A 26,705-nucleotide genomic window follows, 5' to 3' on the forward strand; every position below is an offset into this window, starting at 1 on the left:
AGGTAGGAAAGAAGGAATGAGAAATAGGGAGGAGACATAAAGGAAGGACGGGGGAAAAGATTTAAATTCAGAAGTTCCCCACACTTTTCCAGGTCTGTGACCTCCCCCCACCCCCACCGCCTGTCTTCCTTGCAGACCTGCCACCCAGTTTCTTGGGGAATCTGTAAATCTACCTGTGCACTGTTCATTAACTCCCCCAATAAACAGAGTAAGCAAAGAGAGATAGGATGCCTTGGGGAACCTATAATTTAGGGACTTTCCAGCGTTATCTATCATCAGATAATGAAGACCACAGCAGCTGGAGGATCCTGAGGCTGAACAGACCACCAGAGAGATCACCAGATTGATATCATCTCTACACACCATCTCATACTCACCCCTCCTCAAGTTTCCTTTGAAAGAAGAGCTCGGAATCCCCCAAACATGCCCTTCACTCTGGAGATGGGCCACATTCTCTCTTGAATGTGTATTTCTTGCTTGATCCCCAAAGGCATCTCTCTCTTGAAATTGTCCTCGTTCTCTCTTGTTTAAATATTTATCTACTTCCCTAAATTAATCTCTGTCTATTCCTCTGTGGGTGTGGGCTGAAATTCTTTTCTATCACTTGTATCAAGAACCCAGCTGGGGGGCTGGGGCTGGGACTCAGCGGTAGCACACTTGCCTGGCATATGTTGAACTGGGAACCCCCTTTTTTCACAAAAAATCCCTCTTCACCGTGTCTGATTTGGGGACTGTCAGCAAAAGAGTCTCTGCAAAAGAGTTCAATGTAGATAAACTTCCTATTTTCATGTTGCTGTATTTTACTCAGCCACTAGCTGGGAAGAAATCAGCACTCCAGGTGCTGGACACCCCCTTACTACTTTTTCACAAACATATCCAGTATAGTACTTTGAAGAAATATGTAAACAAGGCCTCTGTCCTTGAGCTGGGCTTCACAGAGATGTCTACATTTTTAAGATAAGTTACAAATGGGCTCCATGGTAACAGCTGGCAGGGGAGGAAAGAAAGGCGAGATGAAGCTCTCCCCTTCTCAGGTGTTGTCCTTGAAGAGTTAACTTGCCCAGAACAGTGAAAGAAAAAGCTGCTTTTATGTGAACTTCTGCAGACTGTGAACTTCTGAGTCCCTCCCCTTACATGCTGGGTATAAAATTCTGAAACTCCCTGAACTCAGGGTTCAGGGGTTTGATTGATTACAGCAAAAGCTGTACCCTCTGAACCTGGCTGCAGCCAAATAGAACTGTTTCCTGCTATCTTCGGTGCCTTGCCTCATCTGTCCCTACAACGGTGTGAGGCACTGTGTTTGATTCTCAGCACCACATATAAATAAATAAAATAAAAGTCTATCAACAAATTATATATATATATATATATATATATATATATATACAAAAAAAGAACCCTGATGGTCCTAAGTCAAGTTCCCTCTTCTCTCTGTACTCCTTGAGCCCTTCTTCAGAGACATGTTTTCTTTCTTGACATCTTGGGGTCAGATTGTGTAGGGTCTTGTGAGCTTTCTGGCCAAGGCTGGAAGACATTAGGAGGTTTGATAAGTAAATTAGCCTCATTTAGCAAAATGGCTTTGGTTCTTGAAGATGTGTTGGAGACAGTCACAAGCAGAAGCAGAGAGCAGAGGGGAGCTGATTGTGGTGAGCCTCGTGATGCCTGTGACTCAGACAAGGTGAGAACCAGGAAGGTGAGAGGAGGTGGAGACCAGGGTTAAGCCTCAGGGAGGGCTGACAGACTGGCTGCGGGCAGGGGTGAAAGAGAGGCATCAGTGAGATTTTTTCCATTTCCTAGGCATTTTCCCTTATTTTTGTTCCTCTTCATCGTAAAAAAATCACAATATACTGAAAAGGTATGTAGAGCACCGAATAATCCTCTCAAAATTGTCCACATTCTTATTCCAGGAACCCATGGATACATCATTTTAAATGGCAAAAGGGATTTTTCAGATGTGATTAAGTTAATAATCTTGAGGCAGATTATTCCAGATAATTTAAGTTTTCCCAATATAATCAGATGGGTCTGTTTGTGTGTGTGTGTGTGTGAGTGAGATATTGGGGATTGAATCCAGGGGTATTCTACCATGGAGCTGTATCCCCAGTCCTTTTCATTTTTTATTTTGAGACAGGGTCTTACTAAGTTGTCCAGGCTGGCCTTGAACTTGGGATCCTCCTGCTTTACTTTTCTAAATCCCTGGGATTACATGTGTGTGCCACCACTCCTAGTCTGGTTCCTTTGAAAGGCAACTAAAAGATTTAGACACATGTGAACAGGAGATGTGATGATGGACGCAGAGGTCAGATAGGCTTTGATGATGGAGGAAGGGGCCACAATCCAAAGACTGTGAGTGACCTTATAGAAATTAAAAAAAGTGGACTGGGATGTAGCTCAGAGGGAGAGCACTTGCCTAGCATGCATAGAGCCCCAACACTGAAAGAAAGAAAAGTTGAAAAAGAAAAGGGAAATGTTTATAACTAGAACCCTCAGAAGGAAGAGCTCCAAACCCTTTTAGGGATCCATAAGACTCACTTATAATTTCTTATTAACTGATTTTTTTTTTTGCAGTGCTGGGCATTGACCCAAAGGCCTAGTGGATATAAGCACTCTACCACTGAGCTGTATCCCCAATCTCCCCATTTTATTTTTCATTTTGAGACAAAGTCTTGCCAAATTGTCCAGGTTGGCCTTGAATTTGTGATCCTTCTGCCTCGGTCTCCCAAGTCACTGGGATTACAGGTAAGTGCCAGCATGCCTGGCTATACTTAGGAATTTTAGGCCTTTGTCCCTCTGTCAAAGGACTATTCTAGGATCATTGAGACGTCTGAAATCCCAGGCTGGGAAGATGGGCTAAAACTAAGGATGAGCTTCATCTTGTCCCTGTCACTGTGGCTAAATGGTAGAACCAGTTTTGTCAGGACACTGCTGTTCCACTGTCACCATCAACCTCCCCCAGGATGCTGTTGGACTTCTGGTACTGCCACTATAGAGGCACCCCCTCCTCCACAAAAAGGGCTTCTTAACTGGGCTTCTCCAGAAATCGTCACCATGGCTGATTTTAGGACTGTCAGCAAAAGAGTCTCTGCAAAAGAGTTCAATGTAGATAAACTCCTATTTTCATGTTGCCATATTTTACTTGGCCACTGGCTGGGGGAAAAAATCAGCATTCCAGGTGCTGGAGACCCCCTTACTAGTTTTTCACAAACATATCCAGTATAGTAGTTTGTGGAAATGCATAAAGAAGGACTCTGGCCTTGAGCTGGAGCTTCACAAAATGTCTTACATTTCTAAGATCAGAGAAGTTACCAATTGGGCTCCATGATAACAGCTGGCAAGGGGAGGAAAGAAAGGGGAGACTCAGGTGTTGTCCTTGAAGATTTAACTTGCCCAGAACAGTGAAAGAAAAGCTGCTTTTATGTGAACTTTTACAGACAGTGAACTTCTGAGCCCCTCCCCTTACATGCTGGGTATAAAACTCTGAAAATCCCTGAACTTGGGGTTCATGGGATTGACTGATTATAGCAAAAGCTGTGCCCTCTGAACCTGGCTTCTGCCAAATGAAACTGTTTCCTGCTATCTTTGGTGCCTTGCCTCGTCTGTCCCTACAACACCACTCACCTCCTGTAATCACCAAACTGAGTATATGACTTTGCTTCTCTATCTCAAGGTTCAGAATTCTGGGTTGCAACTTTCAATTAGCCAAACCTGGTCTATATGCCTGCATCAAGGACTGTCAGAGGGGTGTGAGGGAGAATCAAACTTCTTCAACTTCCTTAGAACTGGGACTCTGCCTCCTTCCAGTTCTTACAAAATTGGGTGTGTGGGAGACATTTCTCCAAAGTAGGAAAGGCGTCTTGCTCTGGGGTAGCCAGAAAAGTGGCAAAGGTTCACTATAGACAGTCCCCAAAGAGAAAGATTCAAGATATTCCACAAAGGAAGTAGTATTCTGAATTAATAGCACCTCTCAACCAGGAATCACTGGTAGTAGATGTGAGTGTGACTGGCTGGTGAACTGCAAGTGAGCAGACGCTGCGTTGCACTCTTCTACCAGTAAGAGGACTTTAAACAAGGAGAGTTCCCAAGATGATTTCAAACAGGAAAGGGTCGTAGCCAGAATGCTTGTAGCTAAAGGAAATGTTCTTTTATTCAAAGTGAAAACTGAATGCAGCATATAATTCATGGGAAATGTTTCAACCTGTATGTGATGAGGGTCTGAAAAATCAAAAGAAAATACTGCAGTGATGGAATTTTAGTTCTTACAAATAACAGAATCTCACAGAATGCCAAATGCTGGAAACTTCTGGTTGGATCACTATATCTGCAGCAGATTCTGGCTCTTGTGTATATATGTATATGTTCTCTACTTCATTCTCTGCTACTCAACATGATACCAAAAGTAACCACAGTGCAGTAGGCCAGAAAAAAGAATCAGAATGTGTGGAGATTGGCAAGCTGTTAGGCAGAAAATCTAAAATAATTTGCTGATACATGATCACAGTGGGTAAGAGAGAAGAGCATGTTTGCTGGATATGAAATCAACCTGCAAATCAGTTGTATTTCTCTATATAAACATTGAGCAATCAGAAAATAAAATTTTAAAATATAGCTTCAAAAAATGTAAGATACATTGGAAAACTATAATACAAAATATGCACTTCAGATAGAGCCCTAATATCCAGAGTATACAAAGAACTCTAAAAATTAGACAATAAGATAACAAATAACCCAATCAACAAATGGGCCAAGGACCTGAACAGACACTTCTCAGAGGAGGACATACAGTCAATCAACAAGTACATGAAAAAATGCTCACTATCTCTAGCAGTCAAAGAAATGCAAATCAAAATCACCCTAAGATACCATCTCATTCCAGTAAGATTGGCAGCCATTATGAAGTCAAACAACATCAAGTGCTGGCGAGGATGTGGGGAAAAGGGTACACTTGTACATTGCTGGTGGGACTGCAAATTGGTGCAGCCACTTTGGAAAGCAGTATGGAGATTCCTGGGAAAGCTGGGAATGGAACCACCATTTGACCCAGCTATTGCCCTTCTCGGACTATTCCCTGAAGACCTTAAAAGAGTGTACTATAGGGATACTGCTACATCGATGTTCATAGCAGCACAATTCACAATAGCTAGACTGTGGAACCAACCTAGATGCCCTTCAATAGATGAATGGATAAAAAAATGTGGCATTTATACACAATGGAGTATTACTCTGCACTAAAAAATGACAAAATCATGGAATTTGCAGGGAAATGGATGGCACTAGAGCAGATTATGCTAAGTGAAGCCAGCCAATCCCTAATTAACAAATGCCAAATGTCATCTTTGATATAAGGAGAGCAACTAAGAACAGAATAGGGAGGAATAGCATGAGAAGAAGATCACCATTAAACAGGGACAAGATGGGGGAGGGAAAGAGAGAGAGAAGGGAAATTGCACGGTAAAGGAAGGAGACCCTCATTGTTATACAAAATTACATATAAGAGGAAGTAAGGGGAAAAAACAAGAGAGAGAAATGAATTACAGTGGATGGGGTAGAGAGAGAAGATGGGAGGAGAGTGGAGGGGAAGGGAGGGGAGGGGGGATAGTAGAGGATAGGAAGGGCAGCAGAATACAACAGACACTAGTATGGCAGTATGTAAAAAAGTGGATGTGTAACCAATGTGAATCTGCAATATGTATACAGGGTAAAAATGGGAGTTCATAATCTGCTTGAATCAAATGTATGAAATATGATATGTCAAGAGCTTTGTAATGTTTTGAACAACTAATAATAAAAAATAATAATAATAATAATTAAAAAATTTTGTTCCCAGGATGTAGGCTCCCGATTTACCTCTCTTATTTTTTCTCTTGCATAGAAAAAATTTTTCAGTTTGAGTAAGTCCCATTTGTTGATTCTTGTTTTTAACTCTTGTGCTATGGGTGTCCTATTAAGGAATTTGGAGCCGGAACCCACAATATGTAGATCAGAGCCAACTTTTTCTTCTATCAGTTGCAGAGTCTCTGATTTGATATCAAGCTCCTTGATCCATTTTGAGTTAACTTTTGTGCATGGCGAGAGAAAGGGATTCAGTTTCATTTTGTTGCATATGGATTTCCAGTTTTCCCAGCACCATTTGTTGAAGATGCTATCCTTCCTCCATTGCATGCTTTTAGCCCCTTTATCAAATATAAGATAGTTGTAGTTTTGTGGATTGGTCTCTGTGTCCTCTATTCTGTACCATTGGTCCACCCGCCTGTTTTGGTACCAATACCATGCTGTTTTTGTTTCTATTGCTCTGTAGTATTGTTTGAAATCTGGTATTGCTATACTGCCTGATTCACACTTCTGCTTAGAATTGCTCTTGCTATTCTGGGTCTTTAACTTTTCCATATGAATTTCATGATTGCTTTATTGGCATTGCATTAAATCTATAGAGAACTTTTGGTAATATCGCCATTTTGATGATGTTAGTTCTGCCTATCCATGTACAGGGTACATTTTTCCATCTTCTAAGATCTTGCCGCTCCCGGCTGGCTGGGCCAAATAACCGGGGGGGGGGGGGGGGTGACGAACAACTAGTGTACGTTGATACAGCAGGAGTGGGAGCCGTTTATTGCAGGACAGGAGCAGTATTTATACATTCCACACAGCTTATCTAATTAGCATAAACTAGATACATCAGTCAACCAATAAGAGATCTCCACACTTAATGGCTCACTGGTGTTACTTCACAAACCACTCCCTCTGGCATTTTGCCAGGCGCCATCCAGACTTGTTTACAGACTCTAACAAGATCTTCTATTTCTCTCTTTAGGGTTCTGTAGTTTTCATTGTATAAATCTTTCACCTCTTTTGTTAGATTGATTCCCAAGTATTTTATTTTTTTTTGAGGATATTGTGAATGGGGTGGTTTCCCTCATTTCCATTTCATAAGATTTGTCGCTGATATACAGGAATGCTTTGATTTATGCATGTTGATTTTATATCCTGCCACTTTGCTGAATTCACTTATTAGCTCTAGTAGTTTCTTTGTAGACCCTTTTGGGTCTGCTAGGTATAAGATCATGTCATCTGTAAATAGTGATAATTTAAGTTCTTCTTTTCCTATCTTTATGCCTTTAATTTCTTTTGTCTGTCTAATTGCTCTGGCCAGTATTTGGAGAACTATAGTGAATAGAAGTGGTGAGAGAGGGCATCCCTGTCTTGTTCCAGATTTTAGAGGGAATGCCTTATTTGGTGCATACATATTGATAATTGTTATGTCTTGTTGGTGAATGGTTCCTTTTAACAGTATATAGTGTCCTTCTTTATCCCTTTTGATTAACTTAGGTTTGAAGTTGATTTTATTCGATATGAGTATGGCCACTCCTGCTTGTTTCCGAGGACCATATGAGTGGTATGATTTTTCCCAACCTTTCACCTTCAGCCTGTGTATGTCTTTTCCTGTCAGATGAGTCTCCTGAAGGCAGTGTATTGTTGGGTCTTTTTTTTAATCCAAGTTACTAGCCTATGTCGCTTGATTGGTGAGTTTAAGCCATTAACATTTAGGGTTACTATTGATATATGGTTTGTAGTTCCAGTCAAGTTTATTTATTTATTTATTTATTTTAATTTGGCTTGTTTTTCCTCTTTGGTTATTTCCCCCCCCCTTTACTGAGTTACCTCCCACTGTTAGTTTTGGGTGCTGTTTTTTCATTTCCTCTTCTTGTAGTGTTTTGCTCAAAATGCTTTGCAGTGCTGGTTATCTGGCTACGAATTCTTTTAACTTTTGTTTATCATGAAAGATTTTAATTTCATTGTCAAACATGAAGCTTAATTTTGCTGGATACAATATTCTTGGTTGGAATCCATTATTTTTCAGCATTTAAAATACGTTGTTCCAGGATCTTCTCACTTTCAACGTCTGTGATGAAAAATCAGCTGTTAACCTAATTGGTTTACCCCTGAATGTAATCTGCCTCCTTCTCTTGTAGCTTTTAATATTCTCTCCTTGTTCTGTATGTTGGGTATCTTCATAATAATGTGTCTTGGAGTTGGTCTATTATGGTTTTGTATGTTTGGGGTCCTGTAGGCTTCCAGAATTTGGCAGTTCATTCCATCTTTCATTTCTGGAAAGTTTTCTAAGATTATTTCATTCAATAGGTTGCTCATTCCTTTGTTATGGACCTCTATACCTTCTTCTATCCCAATGACTCTCAAGTTTGGTTTTTTTACGGCATCCCATAACTCTTGGATGGATTGCTCATGATTTCTTAGGATCCTTTCTGTGTTGACTATATTCTTTTCAAGTTGATAAACTTTGTCTTCATTATCTGATGTTCTGACGGCCCCCTATTGTTTTTTTTTTTTTTTTTTTAAACTTTAATATTTATTTTTTAGTTTTCGGCAGACACAACATCTTTGTACGTGGTGCTGAGGATTGAACCCGGGCCGCACGCTTGCCAGGCGAGCGCGCTACTGCTTGAGCCACATCCCCAGCCCCCCCTATTGTTTTGATTCCCTCCGATAGCCACTCCTCCGGGAGCTGGCAAGACAGGTTTTGTTTTCACAGCTGGTGGGATGGGGGAGTTGGAGGTCAGGTGCCTTTACCTTTCCCCACGCCTCTATTCATGCTCACTCCGATAATCACGCCCCCGGAAATCCGGGGAGAGATTTTATGCGATTTCCCTGCTGTATGGGAGAAGGGCTAAATGTCACACACCTGTTCTATTGCTGAACTAGCTGCGATGGGGTCGGATCTGTCAGAAACTGGCGATGGTGACGTCAGCTCTCCAAGATGGTGGCCACTGGCTTCCTTGGTGGGGTGTCTGGTGTGGAGGGCAGATCTGGACTGTTTCTCTCCCCCATCTCAAACCCAGAACTCAGCCTGGAGCACTGTGAGGGCACAGTTGGCAGGACCCCAAGAATCCATAGCACCGTTTCTCTGCATTGCTGGCACGTCAGCGCACAGGCTCTGGCTACGGGGCGGGCCGCTGATCAATCAGCCTGAATCTCCAGGTGCACGGTTCAATCGCGATTGAGCCGCAGTAACTGATCCTCGGGTGTTGAAATCCTTCCTCTAGGTTTCAGTGCACCCAAATTTTGCTGGAAATTCCTAACAAGATAGCTTCTTGCCATTCTAAACTCACTAATCACCTGTGCAGTGACGTGGTACAGTGGGGGGGATGCACTCTATTCACCGCCATTTTCAAGCAGGTCCTACTTTAAAATTTTTTTAAATTTTCAGACAGAGTCTCATGAGGTTGCCCAGATTGGCCTCCAACTTGAACTCCTACTGCCTTGTCTACCTCAGTAGTTTTGATTACATAAGGTGTGTGCTACCATGCCTGGCTATAAATCTATAATATCTTTCACAGTATGGTGAGGGTTCAGAATCTGATTGTCAAAAGAATTAGGCACATGATTATTTTAAGGTGGAAGGGAGAGGTTTTTATAATCTGGAAGGAGCATATGGGAAGCTCCTGGGGTACTGACAGTTTTATTTCTTGACCAGAATAATATGATACAGGTATTTGCTTTTTTGTAATTCATTAGGTTCTATATTTCTCTCTCTCTCTCTCTCTCTCTCTCTCTCTCTCTCTCTCTCTGTGTGTGTGTGTGTGTGTGTGTGTTGTGTGTGTGTGTGTAGAAAAGCTTACTTTTTTAAAAATAAGAAAGTATAACCAAGTCACTAGAGACAGATGCTGGGCTGGAGTGAGGTGGGGTGGAGCTTCTCTCTTGGTGGACACACATACTGTCAATTTCCTGTCTCAGGTACATTTTGAATTGTTTTGACATTCACTGGCCAATGATGATGAATCTAAGTTCACCAAAAGCAATATTCTATTAAAACAGTCATCTTTTCTTCTTTGTTTTTGTAGTGCTGGGAATTGAACCCAGGGCCTTGTGCATGCTTAGGCAAATACTTGAAGTCTTTCCTATACCTACCAGCACTCCCTCACCTCCCAATAACTTTCAGCTTGTCACTGCAGCTGAGAGCTTGGATAATTCTGTGTTCTGCCTCAGTCAGTAGGTTGTGTTATTCAAACTTGGGGGTGTTCCACTACACCCAGGGATGCATAGTGACAGGACTCAGGAGAGGAGCCCATAGGCCATGTTTCTAGTTCCCAGAGCTGTCCTGGTCATGGCACTGAGATGGCATGAGCTCCCAGATAGGGAGGCTCTGGGCTGGTTCTCTCCACAAATGGCCTATATTTCCTCCGGGCCAAGAATGGTGTCATCTACCAGACCTTCTGTGACATGACCTCTGCGGGTGGTGGCTGGACCCTGGTGGCCAGTGTGCACGAGAACAACATGGCTGGGAAGTGCACGGTGGGTGATCGGTGGTCCATCCAGCAGGGCAACAGAGCCAACTACCCAGAGGGGGACGGCAACTGGGCCATTACAACACCTTCGGGTCTGCAGAGGCAGCCACCAGTGACTACTACAAGGTGGGTGCCACTGGGAAAGGGTGAGGACCTGAGTGTGGCTGGGCACAGCATGCAGGAGGGAGGTTGGGAGGCAGGGTGAGGACATGGGGCTGGAGCAGAAGAGAGAAATAGTCACATGCCTTGCATACCAGCTTCCTCCCACAAGGCCATTAGGCAGTGGGGTGGTGGTGGGGGCATGATCTGCTGGAGATGGCTGTGTGTAAGCACGGCTGGCCATCTGTCCTCCTGGAGCCCAGAGCTGTCAGCTCAGCTGAGAAAGCCCATGTGTGTCTTTTGCCCCTGTGGGATCTTCTGGGATGGTCAGTCTCAGTGTTGTTTGCTTTCCAGAACCCTGGCTACTATGACATCCAGGCTGCGGACCTGGGCATCTGGCATGTGCCCAACAAGAGCCCCATGGAGAACTGGCAAAACAGCTCTCTGGTGAGGTACCACACCACAAATGGCTTCTTCCAGCATCTGGAACATAATCTGTTTGGCCTCTACCAGGTACACAGGGCTGTTGGCTGGAGAGCACTTAAATGTTTGGGATGGAGGGACAAATCAGCTCTCTGGAGCCATGTCATGATTGAGTGGCTGGAAAAATCAAAGTTGTCTCATTGCTCACTACTAAAACAGTCAGTAGTCACTCCAAGGGAACTGGGCTGCATGAAATAACCACAAGAGACAGAAATACCTTTTTCTTTGGGGGTGCTATGACAGCTCCTCTGACCTTAAGGGTCCACAGAAAGAGGGAGTGAGGGAGCATGTGGTGACCCCTTTTATTGAAGAGAAACCATTCAAATGACGCAAGGGGTAAGGTTTCAAAGGGCTGAGTGTAGCTTCATGATGTCTGCTGTCAGCAAGTTGACTGCCATTTAGGAAGGCCACACACAAGGGCAGAGTAAGGGAAGGGGACTCACAAAAGGAGTTTCCATGGAACATTCTATCCTAAACAGGGCAAGGGGTAATAACACAAAGGAACAGGTGAGCATAGCTTGACCCATGGGGCTGCAGGAAGGCACACCTACCTGAAGAGACATTTGGTTACATTATTTCTACCCTCAAGATTGGGGCTACCATCTTCAGTTACTTAAAAGTGGCCACATCACTGAAAGTGACTGACAGTGCCTCAACCAATCAGGAGAGGAAAAACACTGGTCACATGACATGGCAGCCTCCCACATATTCCCTCTTTCTTAATATAAAAAAGTAACTGGGGAATTCTATCTTTCAGTCACTGGATTCTTGGTCCGAGTTCATCATGATCTGCTATTGAAACCCAAAAGGAACTAGTAGAAAACATTTTAATAACACAATCAACTTGGAAGATCCAGGTTATTATTATTATTATTATTATTATTATTATTATTATTATTATTTTGCCAAAAATTTATCAGAATATTCTTAATCTTTTCCCAATTTTATTGGGAAGCATTGCGTTTGGCCATAATAACATAGACACTTTCATTGGCATGGCATTTAAGCCTCTCCATAAACCATACAGCAAAGGGCTCATTCAAATTATTTATTTCATTGTCTTCTAGAGCATTATAATCTAGTTCTCATCCTTCAATCAGCACTTATCTGACTATGAAGGATCTTGGAAGTAATTTAAGTCAAACATTAAGAAAACCTGTACGTTGTAAGTTTTAAGATATAGCCACAAAGACTGTAATTGAAAAAGCAAGGAATAATATTTAAAGTAGTCACTTCAGGGATCATGAGACCCAAAGCTTGCCTAGGTCTGGTTAATTGACATACACCTGTTTCAAAGCCTGAATATTGACTTCAGCATATTATAGCTCTGAAATATTAGCTGGTAATAACTAATAATACAGTAAGTTATATTTTTATAGGCTACAGCATATTTATTATCCTTTCTCTTAATTCTCACATTTAAGGAATTAATTAGGTCTTTCAGTAATGTAAATACTCTTGGAAAAGTCTATTTTAATAATCTTTCCTGCAATTGTCCAGATATAGTCTTAATCACTAAAGACTAGCATAATTAGCTGGTTTAGATTCCTCATCTGTTATCTTCTTCTCAAAAGATACTCCTAGACAGCCTGTTTCCCATAGGATCAACATATGACTGACCATTACAGTCAGTACAATTAATCTAGTTTCATGGGTGGACTTTCTGTAATGTACATTAAAGGTGGACCTGGGAAATGGGTCCATACAAATCTTTTCATAATTTTTACTTACCTGACAAGCTCATGAAGCTACGTGGCTATAAACTCTGTAGCTGGAAATTTACCTTCTTGTGCTAGATTTCTTAGTCTTTATCATGATGACTGGTTTAAATTCTCCTTTGAAATCTGATTTAATTTACTGAATCGTGTTCTGTAACATTAAGACTCTCAATAAAACAATTTAAGAAAAAATTTTAAAATATTTTGTAAGACCTAGTGTGTGTCTCTGGAGTCCTATTCTCCCCCTTTTCTTTATTTAATAAAATTGAGTAAAGTCTTGTCATAAACCATAGTATCATCAGTTTAAGTTATAGATACTAGTATAAGTAATTAAATGATAAGAATAGATTTACCTTTTATTGATTATTGTATTGTTTAATATAGATTAGTTGATCCATTCTAACAATTTAATAGAGCTCTTGATCTCTTTTTGAGGTCTTAAAATATTTTAGAATATTATCCTTTAAATAGGTATCTCTTAATTGTCTTTTAGAAAATATGATTAAGGTTATTTCCCAGTGTAGGGAGCAGTATATAAATCTTACCATATTTTTATAGATAATAGGTCCAGTCAGAGAACTTATATAATATCAATGAGTTTTTGAAGTTTGTAACCTTTATTGTTCAAAATTAACATACAACTTTAATTTGGAGAACCTCAGTCCTAATAAAATATTCTCCCAAATTTTAATTGTTTTAACTTTCCATAAATCTCATAATTATCCAACAAACAAAATACGAAAGAATCAACAGTGTCTTTGAATCAATCAAATTTAGTCTCCAAGAACAATTGTCAAAATTGGTATCAAAGTCAGTAGTTTAATATATTTAGTGTTTAATCGAGGATGTGAATTTATTCACCAAAATTAATCCTTGCCTTAAAAAGTAAGAATCATTAGGCAATAAAAACCTTCCTTTAAGAAAATAAACTTAAGATTTTAATAGGTCTTTATCATGTCAAAATATGGACAAAATCTTAGCTTACATCAGTATAGTAAAATTAGGAAAATAGCCTGAAATATCCTTCAATTAATCAGTTAAGGCCAAGCAGCAGGAAGAACAAAGAGATCGAAAAGGAGACGCTTGGCTCCTGGACACTTTGCCGCTCAGAGTCTCGGGCACTTTGCTCCCATCTGCTTCCTCTTTCGCTTCGCTCTGGGCAGAGAAGCTGAATGTGTAATCAGCAGTGGATTGTAAGTACCCGAAGCAAAGAAAGCTCAGTGCGCCACAACTTTTTTTTTTTTTTGAATATTTTTTATACAGGGAGAGTTTGTGGATTGGGATTGTTGGCTGGGCTGCGGTTTCTGGGCCGAAAATCCACTCCGCGGGAGCCGCCATTTGCTCTCTGCTTGCTGTCTTGATGGCTATATCTACACTGTCCGGCAGCCGCACCTAGAGGTTGGAGCTGGGCTGCGTGCCGAGCCCTGTCCTCCGAAGGCTGGACCGCAGCCTTGAGCACCTGGGTCACCTGTTCGCCGCTGCACCTTCGGGCAGAGCCTGCTCTGGGGTCATTCTGTATCCCCCTGCGAGGGGACCTGTGCTCCAGAGGAGGGGGCCTGAGAGCCACGGAGGCAGCCGCTTGGGCCCCAGGGGCCGGGCACCGGGCGGCGGCGCAGCTACAGTCGCAGATGAGCGCGGCGCCCCTGAGCGTGGCCCTGGGGAAGAAGCGACGGCGGCAGGGTTTAATTTCTAGAAATCTGGAATGGAAACAGAAGCAGCAGTTTGTATAATCCCAAGAACTTGCTTATGCCAGGAAGCTGTAAGGGTAACATGAATATCATTGAGGAGATCTAACATGGCAGCGGGCGGGGAGAGATCAAGTCTCTGACCTCTTCAACTGCGTGGGCATAGGGAGATATAAATTGTATAAATGCTGATTGCTCAGGATCACTAGGCAATGCTGAGCTGACGTGGATCTGGGGCGTACAGTCTGGGCCCCTCAGAACACACACACTGAGCCTGGATCGGCTGCATTCAAGCTCCGGTTCACCTGCTTCTCATGACTCAGCACTAATGATCCTGCTGAAATAACTGGTTGGCCCTTATGAACTTACAGAGGTAAAAGCCAACCGAACCTTCATAGGCAGTGGCCACAGGATTGAAATGGGGATTGGGAGAGACAGTCAGGACCCACCCATTGCATTGGTCACCGGGCAAAGGGAACGAATGGTCACCATTTGCATGGGATACCACGTTAGCAGAGAACTGACATCATGGGCGGAGGAGATAACTGCATTGAAACCAGCACGACAGGGCTCCCAGGAGCAGCAGACCTGGCTGCTGTATTGTGGTGAGCGTCACAGGTGAGCGCGGCCTGGCTTGAGGAAACACAAGAGAAGGCCCTAGGCACTCAGGATTGGAGACCCGCCCAGTCTGTGAGGAAGAGCTGCTGCACAGTGATTGGTTCCCACCTATTGAGAGGAGAAGCTTGACCCAGTGGGCACAGCTCCACCTACTGGAAGAGAAATTAATCGAACTCTATGACTGCATTTATTATTATTATCATTTTTTTTCTTTTTCTTTTTTTTTCTTTCTTTCATTTTCAATTTTTTTTGTTGTTGTTCTTTAACTTTTTAAATGTTTTTAATTTTTTAATTTTTGTATTTTATTATAATTATTATTTTTTTTAATTTTAATTTTCATTATTTTATTATCATTATTATTTTTGTAAAACATTTTTTTTCTTTTCTTTCTTTCTTTATTTTCTAACTTTTTTGTGTGCGTTTTGTTTCTGTTTCTTTTGTCTTTTCATTTCTTTTCAATTTTCTTATTCCCCCTTCCTTGAATTCTACCTGCCTACTCTCATTCTCTTTAGTGACTTCTTCCCTTCCCTTCTAATATCTTTCCTCCCAAGCATCAAATAAATTTATAAGAGTAAACAGTAACTCAGCAGTCAAACAGAACAAGAAGTAACATGAGCAGCATAAAAAAGCAAGGAAGAAAAGGAGTACAAACAATGAAGGACAGCCTAAATATTCAGGAGGACCTAGAGTCAGCAGAAAAATGGTCATATAAAGAACTCAAGGAATACCTTAGACAGATGTAATGGAACCTTAAAGAGGATACGAGACAGCAAATCCAAACAGTGAAAGAACACTTTGAAAATGAATTACATAAACAGATAAAAGAAGAAGTTAAGCATCTTTATCAGGAGATAGAGATTATTAAAAAAAAATCAAACAATAATTCTAGAAATGAAGGAAATGATAAACCAAATTAAAAACTCAATTGAGAGTATCACTAACAGAGTGGAGCAAGTAGAAACCAGAACGTCAGATAATGAAGACAAAATATATCATCTTGAAAAGAGCCTAGCCAACTCAGAAAGGCTGGTTAAAAATCACGAGAGAAACATCCAAGAGATATGGGATAACATAAAAAAACCAAACCTATGAGTCATCGGGATAGAAGAAGGTACAGAGATTCAAACCAAGGGAATGAGTAGCCTGTTGAATGAAATAATTACAGAAAACTTTCCAGAAATAAAAGAGGAAACAGATATACAAATTGTAGATGCATACAGGACACCGAGCCCACAAAATCACAGTAGACCAACACCAAGACACATTGTTATGAAGATATCCAATATACAGAACAAAGAGAAAATATTAAAAGCTACAAGAGAAAGGAGGCAGATTACATTCAGGGGTAAACCAATAAGGTTAACAACGGATTTTTCATCACAGACGCTGAAAGCGAGAAGATCCTGGAACAACGTATTTCAAACACTGAAAGACAATGGATGCCAACCAAGAATTCTGTATCCAGCAAAATTAAGCTTCAGGTACGACAACGAAATAAAAATCTTTCATGATAAACAAAAGCTAAAAGAATTTGCAGCCAGAAAACCAGCATTGCAAAGCATCTTGAGCAAAACACTACACGAGGAAGAAATGAAAAACAATAACCAAAACCATCAGTGGGAAGTGCCTCTATAAAAACAGAGGATGGGGGGGGAAAGCTAACCATGGAGAAACAAACTAAATTAAATTACAAAAAAGAAGATAAATAATCAAACATGGCTGGAAGTACAAACCATATATCAATAGTAACTCTAAACCTTAATGGCTTAAACTCTCCAATAAAGCGACATAGGCTGGTAACATGGATTAAAAAAACAAATCCAACAATATGCTGCCTCCAGGAGACACATCTGATTGGAAAATACATACACAGGCTGAAGGTGAAAGGTTGGGAAAAAATATACCACACACACGGTCCTCATAAGCAAGCAGGGGTGGCCATCCTCATATCGAATAAAATCGACTTCAAGACTAAGTTAATCAAAAGGGATAAGGAAGGACATTATATACTGTTAAAAGGAACCATTCACCAACAAGACATAACAATTATCAATATTTATGCACCAAATAATGGTGCTGCGATGTTCATAAAACAAATTCTCCTCAAGTTCAAGAATCAAATAGACCACAACACAATAATTATGGGTGACTTCAACACACCTCTCTCACCATTTGACAGATCCTCCAAACAAAAGTTGAATAAAGAAACTATAGAACTCAATATCACAATCAACAACCTAGACTTAACTGACATATATAGAATATATCAACCATCATCAAGTGGACATACTTTTTTCTCAGCAGCACATGGATCCTTCTCAAAAATAGACCATATATTATGCCATAGGGCAACCCTCAGTAAATATACAGGGGTGGAGATAATCCCATGCATTTTATCTGATCATAATGGAATGAAACTGGAAATCAATGATAAAAGACGGAAGGAAAAATCCTACATCACATGGAAAATGAACAATATGTTACTGAATGATCAATGGGTTACAGAAGACATAAAGGAGGAAATCAAAAAATTCTTAGAGATAAATGAAAATACAGACACAACATATCGGAATCTATGGGACACAATGAAAGCAGTTTTAAGAGGGAAATTCATCGCCTGGAGGTCATTCCTCAAAAAAAGGAAAAACCAACAAATAAATGAGCTCACACTTCATCTCAAAGCCCTAGAAGGAAGAGCAAAACAAAAGCAAATGTAGCAGAAGGCAAGAAATAATTAAAATCAGAGTGGAAATCAACGAAATTGAAACAAAAGAAACTATTGAAAAAAATAACAAAACTAAAAGTTGGTTCTTTGAAAAAATAAATAAGATCGACAGACCCTTAGCCATGCTAACGAAGAGAAGAAGAGAGAGAACTCAAATTACTAACATACGGGATGAAAAAGGCAATATCACAACAGACGCTACAGAAATACAGAAGACAATTAGAAATTAATTTGAAAACCTATATTCCAATAAAATAGAAGATAGTGAAGACATTGATAAATTCCTTAAGTCATATGATTTGCCCAGAATGAGTCAGGAGGATACTCACAACTTAAACAGACCAATATCAATAGATGAAATAGAAGAAGCAATCAAAAGACTTCCAACCAAGAAAAGCCCAGGACCAGATGGGTATACAGCGGAGTTTTACAAAACCTTTAAGGAAGAATTAATACCAATACTTTTCAAGCTATTTCAGGAAATAGAAAAAGAGGGAGCTCTGCCAAATTCATTATATGAGGCCAACATCACCCTGATTCCGAAACCAGACAAAGACACCTCAAAGAAAGAAAACTACAGACCAATATCTCTGATGAACCTAGATGCAAAAATCCTCAATAAAATTCTGGCGAATCGGATACAAAGGCACCTCAAAAAAATTGTGCACCATGATCAAGTAGGATTCATCCATGGGATGCAAGGCTGGTTCAATATACAGAAATCAATAAATGTTATTCACCACATCAATAGACTTAAAGATAAGAACGATATGATCATCTCAATAGACGCAGAAAAAGCATTCGACAAAGTACAGCATCCCTTTATGTTCAAAACATTAGAAAAACTAGGGATAACAGGAACTTACCTCAACATTGTAAAAGCTATCTATGCTAAGCCTCAGGCTAGCATCATTCTCAATGGAGAAAAATTGAAGGCATTCCCCCTAAAATCTGGAACAAGACAGGGATGCCCTCTATCACCACTTCTATTCAATATAGTTCTGGAAACACTGGCCAGAGCAATTAGGCGAAAGAAATTAAAGGCATAAAAATAGGAAAGGAAGAACTTAAATTATCACTATTTGCGGATGACATGATTCTATACCTAGAAGACCCAAAAGGGTCTACAAAAAAACTACTAGAACTAATAAATGAATTCAGCAAAGTGGCAGGATATAAAATCAACACGCATAAATCAAAGGCATTTCTGTATATCAGCGACAAAACTTCTGAAATGGAAATGAGGAAAAACACTCCATTCACAATATCCTCAAAAAAAAATAAAATACTTGGGAATCAACCTAACAAAAGAGGTGAAGGATTTATACAATGTAAACTACAAAACCCTAAAAAGAGAAGTAGAAGAAGATCTTAGAAGATGGAAAAATATACCCTGTTCATGGATAGGCAGAACTAACATCATCAAAATGGCGATATTACCAAAAGTTCTCTATAGGTTTAATGCAATGCCAATCAAAATCCCAATGGCATTTCTTGTAGAAATAGAGAAAGCAATCATGAAATTCATATGGAAAAATAAAAGACCCAGAATAGCAAAAGCAATTCTAAGCAGGAAGTGTGAATCAGGTAGTAGAGCGATACCGGATTTAAAACTATATTACAGAGCAATAGTAACAAAAACAGCATGGTACTGGTACCAAAACAGGCGGGTGGACCAATGGTACAGAATAGAGGACACAGAGACTAATCCACAAAACTACAACTATCTTATATTTGATAAAGGAGCTAAAAGCATGCAATGGAGGAAGGAGAGCATGTTCAACAAATGGTGTTGGGAAAACTGGAAATCCATATGCAACAAAATGAAACTGAATCCCTTTCTCTCGCCATGCACAAAAGTTAACTCAAAGTGGATCAAGGAGCTAGATATCAAATCAGAGACACGCCGTCTGATAGAAGAAAAAGTTGGCTCCGATCTACATATTGTGGGGTCAGGCTCCAAATTCCTTAATAGGACACCCATAGCACAAAAGTTAATAACAAGAATCAACAAATGGGACTTACTTAAACTGAAAAGTTTTTTCTCAGCAAGAGAAACACTAAGAGAGGTAAATAGGGAGCGTACATCATGGGAACAAATTTTTACTCCTCACACTTCAGATAGAGCCCTAATATCCAGAGTATACAAAGAACTCAAAAAATTAGACAATAAGAGAACAAACAACCCAATCAACAAATGGGCCAAGGACCTGAACAGACACTTCTCAGAGGAGGACATACAGTCAATCAACAAGTACATGAAAAAATGCTCACCATCTCTAGCAGTCAGAGAAATGCAAATCAAAACCACCCTAAGATACCATCTCACTCCAGTAAGATTGGCAGCCATTAGGAAGTCAAACAACAACAAGTGCTGGCGAGGATGTGGGGAAAAGGGTACACTTGTACATTGCTGGTGGGACTGCAGATTGGTGCAGCCAATTTGGAAAGCAGTATGGAGATTTCTTGGAAAGCTGGGAATGGAGCCACCATTTGACCCAGCTATTCCCCTTCTTGGTCTATTCCCTAAAGACCTAAAAAGAGCATGCTACAGGGACACTGCTACATCGATGTTCATAGCAGCACAGTTCACAATTGCTAGACTGTGGAACCAACCCAGATGCCCTTCAATAGATGAATGGATAAAAAAAATGTGGCATTTATACACAAAGGAGTATTATACAGCACTAAAAATGACAAAATCATGGAATTTGCAGGGAAATGGATGGCACTAGAGCAGATTATGTTAAGTGAAGCTAGCCAATCCCTAAAAAACAAATACCAAATGTCTTCTTTGATATAATGAGAGCAACTAAGAACAAAGCAGGGAGGAAGAACAGGAAGAAAATATTAACATTAAACAGATACATGAGGTGGAGGGAAAGGGAGAGAAAAGGGAAATTGCATGGTAATGGAGGGAGACCCGCATGGTTTTACAACATTACATATAAGAGGTTGTGAGGGGAATGGGAAACTAAACAAGGAGAGAAATGAATTACAGTAGATGGGGTAGAGAGAGAAGATGGGAGGGGAGGGGAGGGGAGATAGTAGAGGATAGGAAAGGTAGCAGAATACAACAGTTACTAATAGGGCATTATGCAAAAATGCGGATGTGTAACCGATGTGATTCTGCAATCTGTATTTGGGGTAAAATTGGGAGTTCAAAACCCACTTAAATCAAATGTATGAAATATGATATGTCAAGAGCTTTGTAATGTTTTGAACAACCAATAAAAAAAAATAATTGGAAAAAAAATCAGTTAAAATTTTTATAGTTATTCTGGTACATATAAATATCTTTTTTTAAATTGTTTTAACTTTCAACATCGTCTGTTTAGGTAATGATATAAAGATCTTTCTACTTAGAAAAATACTTTTATCATTAAAATCTAGAATATGAAGACCTTATTTTACCCAAAGATTATTTCTTTCTTCTTTTTGGGACATCCAATGTGTGCTTACTCTCTGTTGAAACATATTTTTCTTCTAGAATTTTTCCTGGTTATGCTTTGGAACAATTTCTAAAAACCTTAGAATCTAAACAAATTATTGTATTTTGAGAAGAAGAAATATCAATGAAAATATAGTTAAAATCCTTATATATAATTATATCTGTTTATCATCTTAAAGTTTGTACAATAACTTTGAGAATTAGAAATTACTTGAAGGTTGTATTCTCTCTTGAAAGCAAATTTATAGGAAAATACATTTATCTCAGATATCTGTAACTAAAAGACAGCATCAGATAAATGTATGTATAAAACATATAAATTATGGGTTTCCTGTTGAAGAAAAACAAACAAATACATATCAACTAAACAATTAGGCATATGTTAATTATTATATTGATTAACAACTATAGGTTATCAAAATACCTAGAAAAAAAATATATATATATTTTTTTTAATTTTTTATTGTGGGTTGTTCAAAACATTACAAATTTCTTGACATATCATATTCCACACTTTGATTCAAGTGGGTTATGAACTCCCACCTTCACCCCATACACAGATTGCAGAATCACATCAGTTACACATCCATTGATTTACAAATTGCCATACTAGTGTCTGTTGTGCTCCGCTGCCTTTCCCATCATCCACCCTCCCCCCTCCCCACCTCTCCCCTCCCCTCCCCTCCTCTCTCTCTACCTCCTCCACTGTATAACCCTGAGGGTCTCCTTCCATTACCATGCAATTTCCCATCTCTCTCCCTTTCCCTCCCACCTCTCATCCCTGTTAAATGTTAATCTTCTTCTCCTGCTCTTCGTCCCTACTCTGTTCTTAGTTACTCTCCTTATATCAAAGAAGACATTTGGCATTTGTTTTTTAGGGGTTGGCTAGCTTCACTTAGCATAATCTGCTCTAATGCCATCCATTTCCCTGCAAATTCTATGATTTTGTCATTTTTTAATGCAGAGTAATACTCCATTGTGTATAAATGCCACATTTTTTTTTATCCATTCATCTATTGAAGGGCATCTAGGTTGGTTCCACAGTCTTGCTATTGTGAACTGTGCTGCTATGAACATCGATGTAGCAGTGTCCCTGTAGTATGCTCTTTTTAGGTCTTTAGGGAATAGACCAAGAAGGGGAATAGCTGGGTCAAATGGTGGTTCCATTCCCAGCTTTCCAAGAAATCTCCATACTGCTTTCCAAATTGGCTGCACCAATCTGCAGTCCCACCAGCAATGTACAAGTGTACCCTTTTCCCCACATCCTCGCCAGCACTTGTTGTTGTTTGACTTCCTAATGGCTGCCAATCTTACTGGAGTGAGATGGTATCTTAGGGTGGTTTTGATTTGCATTTCTCTGACTGCTAGAGATGGTGATCATTTTTTCATGTACTTGTTGATTGATTGTATGTCCTCCTCTGAGAAGTGTCTGTTCAGGTCCTTGGCCCATTTGTTGATTGGGTTGTTTGTTATCTTATTGTCTAATTTTTGGAGTTCTTTGTATACTCTGGATATTAGGGCTCTATCTGAAGTGTGAGGAGTAAAAATTTGTTCCCAGGGTGTAGGCTCCCTATTTACCTCTCTTATTGTTTCTTTTGCTGAGAAAAAACTTTTTAGTTTGAGTAAGTCCCATTTGTTGATTCTAGTTATTAACTTTTGTGCTATGGGTGTCCTATTGAGGAATTTGGAGCCCGACCCCACCGTATGTAGATCGGAGCCAACTTTTTCTTCTATCAGACGGCGTGTCTCTGATTTGATATCAAGCTCCTTGATCCATTTTGAATTCACTTTTGTGCATGGCGAGAGAAAGGGATTCAGTTTCATTTTGTTGCATATGGATTTCCAGTTTTCCCAGCACCATTTGTTGAAGATGCTATCCTTCCTCCATTGCATGCTTTTAGCCCCTTTATCAAATATAAGATAGTTGTCGTTTTGTGGACTGGTTTCTGTGTCCTCTATTCTGTACCATTGGTCCACCCGCCTGTTTTGGTACCAGGACCATGCTGTTTTTGTTACTATTGCTCTGTAGTATAGTTTGAAGTCTGGTATCGCTATACCGCCTGATTCACACTTCTTGCTTACCATTGTTTTTGCTATTCTGGGTCTTTTATTTTTCCATATGAATTTCATGATTGCTTTCTCTATTTCTACAAGAAATGCCGTTGGGATTTTGATTGGCATTGCATTAAACCTATAGAGAACTTTTGGTAATATCGCCATTTTGATGATGTTAGTTCTGCCTATCCATGAACAGGGTATATTTTTCCATCTTCTAAGATCTTCTTCTATTTCTCTCTTTAGGGTTCTGTAGTTTTCATTGTATAAGTCTTTCACCTCTTTTGTTAGGTTGATTCCCAAGTATTTTATTTTTTTTGAAGATATTGTGAATGGAGTGGTTGTCCTCATTTCCATTTCAGAGGATTTGTCGCTGATATACAGGAATGCCTTTGATTTATGCGTGTTGATTTTATATCCTGCCACTTTGCTGAATTCATTTATTAGCTCTAATAGTTTCTTTGTAGAGCCTTTTGGGTCTGCTAGGTATAGAATCATATCATCTGCAAATAGTGATAATTTAAGTTCTTCTTTTCCTATTTTGATGCCTTTAATTTCTTTCGTCTGTCTAATTGCTCTGGCCAGTGTTTCGAGAACTATGTTGAAGAGAAGTGGAGAAAGAGGGCATCCCTGTCTTGTTCCAGATTTTAGAGGGAATGCCTTTAGTTTTTCTCCATTCAGAATGATGCTAGCCTGAGGCTTAGCATAGATTGCTTTTACAATATTGAGGTATGTTCCTGTTATCCCTAGTTTTTCTAGAGTTTTGAACATAAAGGGATGCTGTACTTTGTTGAATGCTTTTTCCGCATCTATCGAGATGATCATATGGTTCTTATTTTTAAGTCTATTGATGTGGTGAATAACATTTATTGATTTCCGTATATTGAACCAGCCTTGCATCCCAGGGATGAATCCTACTTGATCATGGTGTACAATTTTTTTGATATGTTTTTGTATCCGATTCGCCAGAATTTTATTGAGGATTTTTGCATCTAGGTTCATTAGAGATATTAGTCTGTAGTTTTATTTCTTTGAAGTGTCTTTGTCTGGTTTAGGTATCAGGGTGATGTTGGCCTCATAGAATGAATTTGGAAGTTCTCCCTCCTTTTCTATTTCCTGAAGTATCTTGAAAAGTATTGGTATTTGTTCTTCTTTAAAGGTTTTGTAAAATTCTGCTGTATACCCATCCGGACCTGGGCTTTTCTTTGTTGGTAGTCTTTTTATGGTTTCTTCTATTTCCTCAATTGATATTGGTCTGTTTAGGTTTTCTATATCCTCCTGACTCAATCTGGGCAGATCATATGACTTAAGAAATTTATCGATGCCTTCACTATCTTCTAATTTATTGGAGTATAAGGATTCAAAATAGTTTTTGATTATCTTCTGTATTTCTGAAGTGTCTGTTGTGATATTGCCTTTTTCATCCCGTATGCTAGTAATTTGAGTTCTCTCTCTTCTTCTCTTCGCTAGCATCGCTAAGGGTCTGTCAATTTTGTTTATTTTTTCAAAGAACCAACTTTTAGTTTTGTCAATTTTTTCAATTGTTTCTTTTGTTTCGATTTCATTAATTTCAGCTCTGATTTTAATTATTTCTTGCCTTCTACTTCTTTTGCTGTTGTTTTGCTCTTCTTTTTCAAGGACTTTGAGATGAAGTATGAGATCATTTATTTGTTGGTTTTTTCTTTTTTTAAGGAATGAACTCCAAACAATGAATTTTCCTCTTAGAACTGCTTTCAATGTGTCCCATAGATTCCGATATGTTGTGTCTGTGTTTTCATTTATCTCTAAGAATTTTTTAATTTCCTCCTTGATGTCTTCTATAACCCATTGATCATTCAGTAACCTATTGTTCATTCTCCAAGTGATGTATGCTTTTTCTTTCCTTCTTTTATCGTTGATTTTCAGTTTCATTCCATTATGATCAGATAGGATGCATGGTATTATCTCTACTCCTTTATATTGTCTAAGAGTTGCCCTGTGACATAATATATGATCTATTTTTGAGAAGGATCCATGTGCTGCTGAGAAAAAAGTGTAACTGCTTGATGTTGGGTGGTATACTCTATATATGTCAATTAGGTCTAGGTTATTAATAGTGTTATTGAGTTCTATAGTTTCCTTATTCAACTTTTGTTTGGAAGATCTGTCCAGTGCCGAGAGAGGTGTGTTGAAGTCTCCCATGATTATGGTATGGTGGTCTATTAGACTCTTGAACTTGAGAAGAGTTTGTTTGACGAACATAGCTGCACCATTTTTTGGGGCATAAATATTTATGATTGTTATGTCTTGTTGGTGTATGGTTCCCTTAAGCAGTATGTAGTGTCCCTCTTTATCTCTTTTGATTAACTTTGGCTTGAAATCTATTTTATTTGATATGAGTATGGACACTCCTGCTTGTTTCCGAAGTCCATATGAGTGATATGATTTTTCCCAACCTTTCACCTTCAGCCTATGTATGTCTTTTCCTATCAAATGCGTCTCCTGTAGGCAGCATATTGTTGGGTCTTGTTTTGTGATCCATTCTAGTAGCCTGTGTCTCTTAATTGGTGAGTTTAAGCCATTAACATTTAGGGTTATTATTGAGATATGGGTTGTTCTTCCAGCCATATTTGTTTATTTCTGTTACTAAACATGGTTTGTTTTCCTCTTTGATTATTCCCCCCCCCCTTTACTGTCCTACCTCCCACTGTTGGTTTTCATTGTTATTTTCCATTTCCTCTTCCTGTAATGCTTTGGCGAGGATGTTTTGAAGAGATGGTTTTCTAGCTGCAAATTCTTTTAACTTTTGTTTATCATGGAAGGTTTTAATTTCATCCTCCATCCTGAAGCTTAATTTCGCTGGATACACAATTCTTGGTTGGAACCCATTTCCTTTCAGTGTTTGAAATATGTTATTCCAGGATCTTCTAGCTTTCAGAGTCTGTGTTGAAAGATCAGCTGTTATCCTGATTGGCTTACCCCTAAATGTAATCTGCTTCCTTTCTCTTGTAGCTTTTAAAATTCTCTCCTTATTCTGTATGTTGGGCATCTTCATTATAATATGTCTAGGTGTGGATCTCTTATGATTTTGCACATTCGGCGTCCTGTAGGCTTCTAGGATTTGGGATTCTGTCTCATTCTTCAAGTCTGGGAAGTTTTCTCGTATTATTTCATTGAATAGACTGCTCATTCCTTTGGTTTGGAGCTCTGTACCTTCCTGTATCCCAATGACTCTTAAGTTTGGTCTCTTAATGTTATCCCATATTTCTTGGATTTTCTGCTCATGGTTTCTTAACAGTCTTGCTGAGCTGTCCATGTTCTTTTCCAGTTGAAATACTTTGTCTTCATTGTCTGATGTTCTATCTTCTAAGTGTTCTACTCTGCTGGTAGTATTCTCCATTGAGTTTTTAAGTTGGTTTATTGCTTCCTGCATTTCTAGGATTTCTGATTGCTTGTTTTTTATAACCTCTATCTCCCTGTATAGTTGATCCTTTGCTTCCTGGATTTGTTTGCATAATTCGTTGTCGAAGTGATCTTTCATTGTCTGATTTTGCTTTTTAATGTCTTCCTTGATACTCCAGATCATCTGAAGCA

At 39.4% G+C, this 26,705-nt stretch overlaps 1 pseudogene; it reads left to right on the forward strand.

Annotated features, from left to right (window-relative positions):
• Window positions 1-1,573: 1,573 nt before the first annotated feature.
• The window catches only part of LOC124082497 (intelectin-2-like), a 35,080-nt pseudogene continuing 9,948 nt past the window's right edge, over window positions 1,574-26,705 (forward strand).

Source organism: Marmota monax, unplaced genomic scaffold (genome assembly GCF_021218885.2).
Source record: "Marmota monax isolate L192 unplaced genomic scaffold, Marmota_monax_Labrador192_F-V1.1 WCK01_AAM20220418_F8-fsc00145, whole genome shotgun sequence".
Classification (NCBI taxonomy): Eukaryota; Metazoa; Chordata; class Mammalia; order Rodentia; family Sciuridae; genus Marmota; species Marmota monax.